Raw genomic sequence first — 12,108 nt, 5'->3', positions numbered from 1 at the left:
GTTGGGAATACTGGCATTTTCAATTGTACTGTGCCAACAGCTTTGCCAGAAATTGAACTAGCGGGGTGACATATTGAAATCTCCTGAAAGCAACTATAGAAGGTTTGAAACACTGCACAAATAAACACCTTAATAAGTAATTATTAACAAACTTTATCAGCAAATCATAGTAAATTAAGCCACTTGTTCTAAATGTGACTTGTTTTTTTGGTTTTTTTTTGCATAAAGCAGTGTTACAGATCCTTGGCAAGCTATTGCTCATCTAGATCACCTGAGGCTGTGAGTACCATCTACTTCCTTGGGCTGTCACAGGTAACAATTACGAAAGGCATTGACGTGAAGACTGTGAAACTGCTTGCCTTTAGTTTCCTTTATGTGCTAATAATTGGAAGTGCTTTCTGTGAAATAAATAAAATTCTCATAAATAACCACTCAGTGCATATTGGGGTCATGTCCTTTCTCTTTGGGAGCCTTTGGCAGGTTACAGAGCGAAAGAACATCTGCTACTGACTGGAGAGTCTGGGTATAAGCACTCCTGTCCCATGCACATCCCATCCACAGATGGTGTTGGCTCTGTTTCTGACATACCATAGGTCTTCATGAGACATTAGATTTAGAAACTGCACTTATCGTCCAGCAATACATTATCTTATAAAGCTTTATAATTTTTGACTCTTTTTGGATTGGGATATACTAAGGATGTTATCAGTAAAAGACAGATATGATGGAGAGAAGGATGGTTGCTATATTGTGCGTGCAAGAGACTAAATAGAAGGGGAATAAGGTCAGGTGGATTGGAGGTGGATTCAAATTGTTCTATCATGGTGTGGATGGGAGGAGAAATTGGGTAGGGGTTATTCTGAAGGAACAGTATGTCAAGAGTGTTTTGGAAGTGAAAAGAGTGTCAGACAGAGTAATGATTATGAAGCTGGAAATTGTAGATGTAATGATGAATGTTGTTAGTGCATATGCCCTGCAAGTTGGGTGCGCGATGGATGAGAAAGCAGATTACTGGAGTGAGTTGGATGAAGTGATGAACAGTGTACCCAAGGGACAGAAAGTGGTGATTGGAGTGGATTGCAATAGATATGTTGGTTAAGGGAACAGAGGAGATGAGGAGGTGATGGGTAGGTATTGTGTCAAGGAAAAAAAAGAAGAAGGTCAGATGATAGTGGATTTTGCAAAAAGGATGGGGCATGGCTGTGGTGAAAACGTATTTTAAGAAGAGGGAGGAACATAGGATGATGTACAAGAGTGGAGGAAGATGCACATAGGTAGATTGACTCCTATCCTAAGAGTCAATCTGAAGGAGATTAAAGACTGCAAAGTGGTGGCAGGGGAAAATGTAGTTAGACAGCATAGGATGGTGGTCTGTAGGATGGCATTGGAGATCAAGAAGAGAAGGAGAATGAGTCAGAGCCAAGGATCAATTGGTGGATGTTGAAAAAAGAAGACTGCAAGGCTGAGTTTAGGAAGGAGGTAAGACAGGCACTGAGTGGCAATTAAGAGTTACCAGACAGCTGGGCAACTACAGCAGAAGTAGTTAGTGTTACAGAAAGAAGGGTGCTTGGTGTGACATCTGCACAGAGGAAGGAGGAAAAGGAAACCTGGTGGTGGAATGAGATATAGGAGAGGAAATAGAGGAAGATGATGGTGAAGAAGAAGTGGGATAGTCAGAGAGATGCAGAAAGTAGAAAGAATACAAGGAGATAAGGTGCAAGGTGAAGAGAAAGGGTTTGAAGGCTAAAGAAATGACATATGATGAATTGTATGATAGGCTGGACACTAAGCTGGGAAAGATGTACAGCAGGTTAGGGTCATAAAAGATAAAGATGGAAACATACTCACAAGCGAGGAGGCTGTGTTGAAAAGACGGAAAGAGTACTTCGAGATGCTGCTGATTGAAGAGAAAGAGAGAGAGAAGGTTGGATGATGTGGAGATAGTGCAATGGATTAGTAATGAGGATGTAAGGACAGCTATGAAGAGGATGAAGAATGGAAAGGCTGTTGGTCCAAATGACATACCTGTTGAAACATGGAGGTGTTTAGGAGAGATGGCAGTGGAGTTTTTACCCAGATTGTTTAATGTAATCTTGGAAAGTGAGAGGATACCAAGGAGTTTAGAAGAAGTGTACTGGTACCGATTTTTAAGAATAAGGGGGATGTGCAGAGCTGTAGTAACTATAGGGGAATTAAATTGATAAGCCACAGCATAAAATTATGGGAAAGAGTAGTGGAAGCTAGGTTAAGAAGGGAGGTGATGATTAGTGTGCAGCAATATAGTTTTATGCCAAAAACAGCACAACAGATGCAATGTTTGCTCTGAGGGTGTTGATAGAGAAGTATAGAGAAGGCCAGAAGGAGTTGCATTGTGTCTTTGTGGACCTGGAGAAAGCATATGACAGGGTGCCTTGAGAGGAGTTGCAGTATTGTATGAGGAAGTCGGGAGTGGCAGAGAAGTATGTAAGAGTTTTATATGGTATGAATCCCGTAAATGGCAATAGGGACTCTGCTCTGTTGAGCCCTTGAGCAAGGCCCTTAACCTGCAATTGCTGAGCGCTTTGAGTAGTGAGAAAAGCGTTATATAAAGGCAAATAATTATTATTATTATTATAGGATATTGTCACACATGTGTGACTAGGAGCGAGCTGAGTGGACCAAGTGGAGGTGATTACCCGCCAAGCCAGGGGGTGGCAGGGGGCTCTAAACCTATTTCTGTTATCTCTACAGACCAAATACGGGACAACCTGCCTGATTTAACGTCACTTTCTGTTCCGGCACCCAGACTGACGACACTTTCTGTTCCGGCGTCCAGACTGATGTCACTTCCTGTTCCGGTCAAATGAGATCACTTCCGGTTTACAGCATAAAAAATCTCCATCTTTCTAAACTAGTTCAGTTCAATCTGGAAACCCAACTTGAGAGCATCCTCTTGATTCTTTAAACCTTTTGCAGCCAGGTACAATATACGGGTGGCTGTCCCAAACCTTTTTCAGTGTGTTGAGACTCATTCTTTTACAATATGTACGAGGGAAGTGTGACAGTGGTGAGGAGTGATGGATGCATTCAGCGTGGAGGTGGGTTTAAATCAGGGATCATTTCTTATTTGCAATGGTGATAGACAGATTGACAGATGAGTTTAGACAGGAGTCCCCTTGGACTATAAAGTTTGCTGATGACATTGTGATCTGTAGCGATAGTAGAAAGCAGGCTGAGGAGACCCTGGAGAGGTGGAGAAATGCTCTAGAGAGGAGAGGAATGAAGGACAGTAGGAACAAGACAGAATACATTTGTGTAAATGAGAGGGAGGTCAGTGGAATGGTGAGGATGCAGGGAGTAGAGTTGGCGAATGTGGGTGAGTTTAAATACAGGTAGTCCCCAGGTTACGGACATCCTTCCAACAACATACGCATGGGGCCGTAGCTGCGACGCATGCGCCTCAGTAACTGCCGCTCCATCATCTTCTGCCTGGGGACGCTACAAGCGGTGGCTGGACGGAGGCTGGAGGGGGGTGATTTCGCTACTTGCGCAGTGTAGCTTCACTTCGGGCGGCTCCCAGCGGCAAGCTGTTTCACTGCCTGCATACCACACACGGCTGCCTGTTCATTCTAGGTGGGTGGCTGGTAATGCTGTAAGCGGTGACCCGGTTGTAGCTGAACGGGGCGGCGTGGGGTAGCATTGTAGTGTGCCTCAGATGGCTGCATGTTGAATGGGGGTGGTGGTGCAGTGGACATTGCAGGCAGCATACTGTAGTGGAGGTGACTGTGAGGTGGGCACCTCTCTGCCCCCATTCATTTTCAATAGCAAGCCTGCTTGTACTTTTACGCACATAGCAGGAAGTTGTTTCTTGTTAGTATAGGGTGGCCCAGATCTAATTATGCAGATCCAGATCATCTGGATGACTTTGATTTATGCAGGAACAATTCCAGTTCGGTGCAAAGACGATTCTTCATGTGGTCAGTTCGCACACTTCTCGATTGTCTGGGATTTTTCAGGTGATTTTCTATTTAATAAACTGAAAAAGTTATAGCGTAATGAAAATTGCATAATTAGATCTGGACCACCCTATACATCAGACGTGTTGACGTCTGGTGCCTTCCTGCTGTGATAATGTGCACAGTGCTGTGCAGAAGAGCTTATTTTAATCTTTTGTCTTCACCCTTCAAGAATGTCTCTGAAACACAAATCTGATGCAAAGGCTGGTGATATAGTAAAGAAGAGAAAAATCATCACCATTGAAAATAAATTAGAAATAATAAAAAAGGTCAGAAAGAGGTGAAACTCCATCATTCATTGACAGAGCACTTGGTGACAGTTGGTCAACAATAGCATTTATTAAAATAATATACCTGTTCAGACTTACATACAAATTCAACTTAAGTACAAACCTACAGTCCCTATCTTGTACGTAACCCGGGGACTGCCTGTACTTGGGATCAACAGTACAGAGTAATGGGGATTGTGGAAGAGAGGTGAAAAAGAGAGTGCAGGTAGGGTGGAATGGGTGAAGAGTGCCAGGAGTAATTTGTGACAGACGGTTAACAGCAAGAGTAAAAGGGAAGGTCTACAGGATGGTAGTGAGACCAGCTTTGTTATATAGGTTGGAGATGGTGGGTCTGACCAGAAAGCAGCAGACAGAGCTGGAGGTGGCAGAGTTAAAGATTTGCATTGGGTGTGATGAGGATGGACAGGATTAGAAATGCATACATTAGAGGGTCAGCTCAAGATGGACAGTTGAGAGACAAATTCAAATAGGTGAGATTGTGTTGGTTTGGACATGTGCGGAGGAGAGATGCTGGGTATATTGGGAAAAGGATGTTAAAGATAGAGCTGCCAGGCAAGAGGAAAAAAAAAAAGGCCTAAGACAAGGTTTATGAATGTGGCGAGAGAGGACATGCAGGTGATGGGTGTGACAGAGCAAGATGCAGGAGACAGGAAGATACGGAAAAAGATTATCCGCTGTGGCCACCCCTAACAGGAGCAGCTGAAAGTAGAAGGAGAGAGATACTTGATTCTCTTAGCTATGACATTTTAAAATATTTAAGCATACAATAAGTCTTAAATATAGAAATACAATGTATTGATGTATTGTTTATGAGGTCCTGGAATAGGAACAAAAACATTAATGATATGTTTTTCTAATTGCCTCAGAGCACTATATTTCAGAAGGGCTTAAGTTTTTTTTATTTATTTCCTCAAGGTTTCAGACCATTTTGTAAAAAAATGAAAAACTAAATAAAAACAAAGCACTCTTTACAGATTTTTCTATCCGTATTAATGAACAGAGATCTCCATCTTCTGGTTGATATTGTGTACTACAGCTATTTTCAGTTTATTCACTATACAGTATAGTATTTGCATTTGTTCTTTTTTATAAGGTATCATTTTATGTTTTCAAAATATGCAATTCAATAACACAGGCTACACAGTGCTGCCTGTAATACTATGTTTTTATCTTTAAAAAAATATATTTGTGCAAATAAATATCTACACAGACAGACACTGTTATGTGCAATAAATACCTTTAAAAATATATTATTTATATGGTGAAATATTTTTATAACAATTATGCATTTGTCTAGTCTCACCAAACATGAACAATATATACTGCTCAAAAGAATTAAAGGAACACTTTTTAATCAGAGTATAGCATAAAGTCAATGAAACTTATGGGATATTAATCTGGTCAGTTGAGTAGCAGAGGGGGTTGTTAATCAGTTTCAGCTGCTGTGGTGTTAATGAAATTAACAACAGATGCACTAGAGGGGCAACAATGAGATGACCCCCAAAACAGGAATGGTTTAACAGGTGGAGGCCACTGACATTTTTCCCTCCTAATCTTTTCTGACTGTTTCTTTTGCATTTGGCTAAAGTCAGTGTCACTACTGGTAGCATGAGGCGATACCTGGACCCTACAGAGGTTGCACAGGTAGTCCAATTTCTCCAGGATGGCACATCAATACGTGTCATTGCCAGAAGGTTTGCTGTGTCTCCTTGCACAGTGTCAAGGGCATGGAGGAGATTCTAGGAGACAAGCAGTTACTCTAGGAGAGCTGGAGAGGGCCATAGAAGGTCCATAACCCATCAGCAGGACCAGTATCTGCTCCTTTGGGCAAGGAGGAACAGGATGAGCACTGCCAGAGCCCTACAAAATGACCTCCAGCAGGCCACTGGTGTGAATGTCTCTGACCAAACAACCAAAAAGACTTCATGAGGGTGACCCAAGGGCCCCATGTCCTCTAATGGGCCCTGAGCTCACTGCCCAGCAGCATGCAGCTCGATTGGCATTCGCCATAGAATACCAGAATTGGCAGATGCACCACTGGTGCCCTGTGCTTTTTACAGATAAGAGCAGGTTCACCCTGAGCACGTGACAGAAGTGAATGGGTCTGGAGAAGCCATGGAGAACATTATGCTGCCTGTAAAATCATTCAGCATGAGCAGTTTGGTGGTGGGTTAATGATTGTCTGGGGAGGCATATCCATGGAGGGTCACACATACCGCTACAGGCTTGACAAAGGCACCTTGGCTGCCATTGGGCATCAGGATGAAATCCTTGGACCCATTGTCAGACCCTATGCTGGTACAGTGGCTCCTGGTGCACAACAATTCCTGGCCTCATGTGGTGAGAGTATGCAGGCAGTTCCTGGAGGATGAAGGAATTGATACCATTGATTGGCCACCACACTTTCCTGACCTAAATCCAATAGAACACCTCTGGGACATTATGTTTTGGTCCATCCAATGCCACCAGGTTGCACCTCAGACTGTCCAGGAGCTCAGTGATGCCCTGGTCCAGATCTGGGAGGAGATCCCCCACAACACCATCTGTCATCTCATTAGAAGCATGTACCGATGTTGTCAGGCATGTATACAAGAACACAGGGACCATACAAAGTGCTGCGTACAATTTTGAGTTGCTGCAATTAAATTTTGGCAAAATGGACTAGCCTGCAACATAATTTTTTTACTCTGATTTTTGGGGCGTCTTTGAATTCAGGGCTCTGTACGTTGATCATTTTAATTTCCATCAAACGATGTGGCATCCTTCCGTTCCTAACACATTACCCAGTCTATATCAGTATAGATATCCAGGAGGATTTCTTTTTCCCATTGAGATCTGATGTGTTTTCAAAGTGTTCCTTTAATTTTTTTGAGCAGTGTACATATATTTCCTACCAAAAACTTCTTGTGGCTGTTTAATATGCATTTTTTTTCTAATTTCAGATTTTGAACATATTCCTAACATTGTAGCTAGGTAATACTATTTTAGGTAGAATTGTTATTCATTCAGAAGATCATTTAGAGTTTGGTCAAGTTTAGGAGTGACTATAATTTATTAAATGGGAACTATAACTTCTTGTCCTTGGTCCAAATACAGGTCAGTTACAAGCTGTTCCTTAAAAGACCTTAAAAACCAAAAGATCTTCTGAATTTTAAGTTGAGAGGAAGATCAAACAAAGGTTCAAATATTAGGAGGAAGAGAGGCCAAGTAAAATGGAAATAAGGTGTCGAAAGAAGTGTGTTGCAGCATGCTTTGTAGTGGTAAAATAAATTAGGCACTATATTTGATATGCAACACGTCTAAATCCATTAGTAAAGACCTTGGGATGTTGTTAGACTTACTGTTTTCCCATTTTTTTCCTCATTTTCAGTTGTTCAGTTGTGCTTATCATTTATTTAATAAGAGGCATTTGTTTTCATTGATTTTGGTCTTCTCTGAGTCATTCTTGTTTTGAGGATGACCTGAGAGTGCCACCTAGAGGCTACACCTTTCAAACTTTTTAGAAGGTTTATTCCAATTTTTGCTGGTGTTACTGGCTATTGAATTTCTTTTTTGACAAGTGGTTACATTTAAGGATACTATTCATGACTCCCTCCCCTTGAGTATGAAGTGCCTCTCATAATGTTTGTCTTAACATCACTTCTTGATTTATTGTACACTAGTGACCACATTTCACCTGAGGATTCTTTTAAAATTGCTGTCACCTTGTTAGGCTTATCTCAGTCTGGGATTTTAAATAATATCCATCCATCCATTTTCCAACCCGTTGAATCCGAACTCAGGGTCACGGGGGTCTACTGGAGCCAATCCCAGCCAACACAGGGTGCAAGGCAGGAACCAATCCCGGGCAGGGCACCAACCCACTGCAGATTTTAAATAATATATTAATTTAAATATAATTTATATTATATAAAAGTAAGTAATGTATTTATTCTTGTTTATCATGGCACCAGAGAGTTTGGATGTGTTATATGTAGGTTAGGTAGAACTTTATTTCTTTCCAGGGAGAAATTTAGCTTTTTAAAGAAGTTATTTAAATAAATAAATACATAGATAGATAATTAGACAATGCATACAGTATATATATATATATACACACACAGACACACACATACAGAGTATGGTCTTAAAACACACCAAAATGACTACAAAGGAAGAAAAATAAAAAAAAAAGAAAATGTTTCATTTGGCTGTCATGGTCCCAGTGAGGCATTATGCAGGCATATTACTGTTGGCACAAAGAAGCCCCAGTAGTGTTTCTTGACACACTGCTGAATAATTTGCTGGCTAAATGAACTCAGTATTAGTGTGCCAGAGAGAGGATGTACAGCATTGTTCATAAAGGCAATCACTTTTGTTTTAATTCTCTCCTTTGCTATGACCTCCAGGGAGTCCCATAACAGAGCCTGCCCTTTTAATTTGCTTGTTAATTTGGTGGATCTGTCAAAACATTATGCCAGCCCAGCATACCAGAGCATAGAAAATTGCACTGGCCATGACAGAGTTGTAGAAAATGTGAACATTAAAGGAATGCAATGTGCTAAAGAAGAAGAGCCTGCTCTGCCCTTTCTTATATCTTCTGTGTTCCAAGGCTAGTCATATCAGACATTGATATGAACAGGCAAATACTTGTAGGAGTGGACCACCCCTACTGAATAGTGGCCAGACATAGACATTGGTCTGGCAAAAATCAGTAAACCAGTTTTTTGGTTTTCCTGACATTATAGTGCAGACAATTGGTTAGACATCCAAAAAAGAATTTCACTGTATTCTGTATACATGGTAATAAAACCACTACTAATACTACTACTTGCAAATAAATTTCAATAAAACAAAAGAACTGACTGTAAATCCTAGCGAAGACAAAGAAATATTCTTAGCCTTTATACATAGATGGTCAAACTACTGTATTTCAGTGGTAATGGATTTTTATGGTCTTAAGCACTGCTATTTCTAACATGTCAATACATGAGTAATCAAAAATTACACCAGGAAGTGTTTTCTTATTGTTAAATGCCTTAGTGTGTCACAGGAAACAGCAACCCTTTTCTACAGGTCTTTGAAATAATTTGACCTTCTCTATCAATCATTGGCAAGGCTACTGTACATCTCTGATAAGAACAAGAAGAAACTAGAGAGAATTAAATGCACTACTTCTAAAATCAAAGAATGTTATCTTGTCTCTTTGGATTTATCTCTTCCAGGTGGAATTGTAAATCTCTTAACATCATATCTCACCCACTGCAACCTACCTGCCTTCTGTTTGCTCTACTGCCATCTGGTAAACACTTTTGGTCTACTGAGATTGCATTTGCAGCAACTGTGAGGTGCCTAATCTTAACAACACTAGACTAATTCCTTTTTAACTTCACTCTGCTCTATAGCATTGATGGAGGTTCAGTTTGATGAATATCATTTTGAGTTGATTGGTTGTTGTTGTAGATTGATATTTACTTTTGTCCTCAAGTTGTATATTAATATTAATGCTTTATTTGTATCAGCTTCACTTAATCAAATGATATGCCACTGTCATTGTTATGGCAATAAAATAATTTAAGTAAGGAGGTGTCTTTATGGGATATTTTCTGGGTAGTACAGAATTTTTTCCTACATCCCATCTTGTATGTCATGTTAATGTTAATGTGTGATTGAGTGCACCATTTAATGAACTGGTGTCTAATACCAGGTTTCTTTGTACTTTAGATCTATGATCGAACTTCCTGTAATCTTCTTTTGCAAAAATCATGTTCTAACAATGGCTCAATACACTTTCACCAATGATGCAGAAAATGATTACACTGTGTTAGTCTGTGTCTGTGTTAATCTGAAAAATAAATATAATTATTCAGTGAAATACTTGCTTTTGCTAGCATGGACAAAAATCTGGTAAGAAAACTGAAATATGAATCTTACTAGGTGTGGGGTCTATGGCCAAAAATTTATATTATAATATAATTAAATATTCTTATGGTTATGGTATATATCACTGTATAATTTATGTGCATGTACTTTCCAGAATGAATCCTGTTTCAGTGTTTACGAGGACCCAATTTTATGTTAACAGTAGGTAGTTGTACTACAATGTTCCTTTTCATAAGGACCATTCTAATCAACTGAAGTCATTCCAAAATAATAAAATAAGAAGAACTGAACAAAAAATAAATAAACAATTGCACATGCCTTTTAAGATACAGATTATTTGAATATATCCATACTGCACAAACTATACAGTTAAATATGAAACAAGATTGGCATTAAAAACTAAGTGTTCAAAGAACTATTCTTCCTAAGTCCATTGGTTTCCCAATAAACAAAAACAAGCAAGGCAGCGTGGGGAAGGGTTTGGAAGAGGACAAATAGGAATCGAGAAATGCTGTATCGGCTGCATGTGGGCGGAACTAGTTTTGAAGTCGAGCCGCAGGCAGCGTGGGGAAGGGTTTGGAAGAGGATGAATAGAAATCGAGAAATGCCGTGTCGGCTGCATGTGGGTGGGACCAGTTTTGAAGAGGAGCCGCAGGCAGCATGGGGAAGGATTTGGAAGAGGATGGATAGGAATCGAGAAATGCCGTGTCGGCTACGTGTGGGCGGGACCAGTTTTGAAGTGGAAGCAGGACGAACCAGAAGAGAAATATATATAAGAGATGTCATGTAGTAAAGGGACATTGTTTTTCTTGTTCTAGCAGCACGGGAGTGTTGAATCCTCTGACAAACAGAAAATACTAAAAGTAACAGAGCATTGTGGGTGGCACCTTACACAACCAAGACGCTTTAGCCAAATAGAACATCAGTGTTTCTTTCAAGAAATATGAGCAATGACATTTGGAAATCAGATGGAAAATAGCTGTTCAAATCTCAGTATCCTTTTTAATGAATTCTTAATAAGAAATAATAATTTCTTTTGTCTTATAAAAATGCTAAGAATCAAATTCAGTCTTAGCAATGTAAAAAAAAACAACTGCTCCCTATTTTTTCACTCATCTAATGAATGCTTCATACAGAAGGGAGTGACACACTTGGATCTAAACTGATTACAGTCCTTGAATGACCTTTTTAAGGTTCATAGCATTAATTCCAAATAGGCTATCCATTTACTAAACATACATGGACTGATATTTATGTACATTACCTGCTTTAGGGAAAGGAATGATAAACACCTGCTTAAAAAATGTAGATAAAGAATTAACCATCATTCCTGAAAATTAGTGGTCTGTCATGGTGACAAGAAATGTACCATAATCTACCTCATATTAGTATTAAGAGATGGGAAGAAAAAAGTTTAAAGGAAAAATGAAATCTTACAAATTATTGTTTATGAATGTTCAAATAATATTTGTTTGAAAACACTAGTCAGAGGAGATTTCAGCATAAATGTCGTGTTTACATTCCTTTCTAAGTATGAAAAAACATTACCTACAAATTGTTAAATGCAAAAAAAAGCATCCAATCTAGTTTCAAAATAACATGATGCTTGAATATGCTACGTTGTACCTTACAACCACAGTCACCCTATTCTTTTTTATTAAAACAGGTTTTCTGCCAACAGTGCCTCAGTTTCCTTATTGACAGTCTTCTCTTATATTAAGTCTATTCTTAACTTTACTTATCCATCAAATCATTTTTTGACCCAGAGGATAGCGATTCTGACTAACTATCAGTCTGTAATTTCTTGGGCAAATTTTGCATTTAAGATTCAGATTTACAAATTACAATTTTAAGATATTGTGTTGCATGTTTAAATAAATGTATCCCTTCATTCATAAGTGTCTGTGTGTGTGTATGAAATAGTGTTTGAAATACCAAGAAGGTCTTTACATTGTTACAGC

This window comes from Polypterus senegalus, chromosome 4 (genome assembly GCF_016835505.1).
Source record: "Polypterus senegalus isolate Bchr_013 chromosome 4, ASM1683550v1, whole genome shotgun sequence".
In the NCBI taxonomy this organism is placed as follows: domain Eukaryota; kingdom Metazoa; phylum Chordata; class Cladistia; order Polypteriformes; family Polypteridae; genus Polypterus; species Polypterus senegalus.
The sequence above is the reverse complement of the archived record's forward strand: the minus strand, read 5'-3'. Positions refer to the sequence as shown.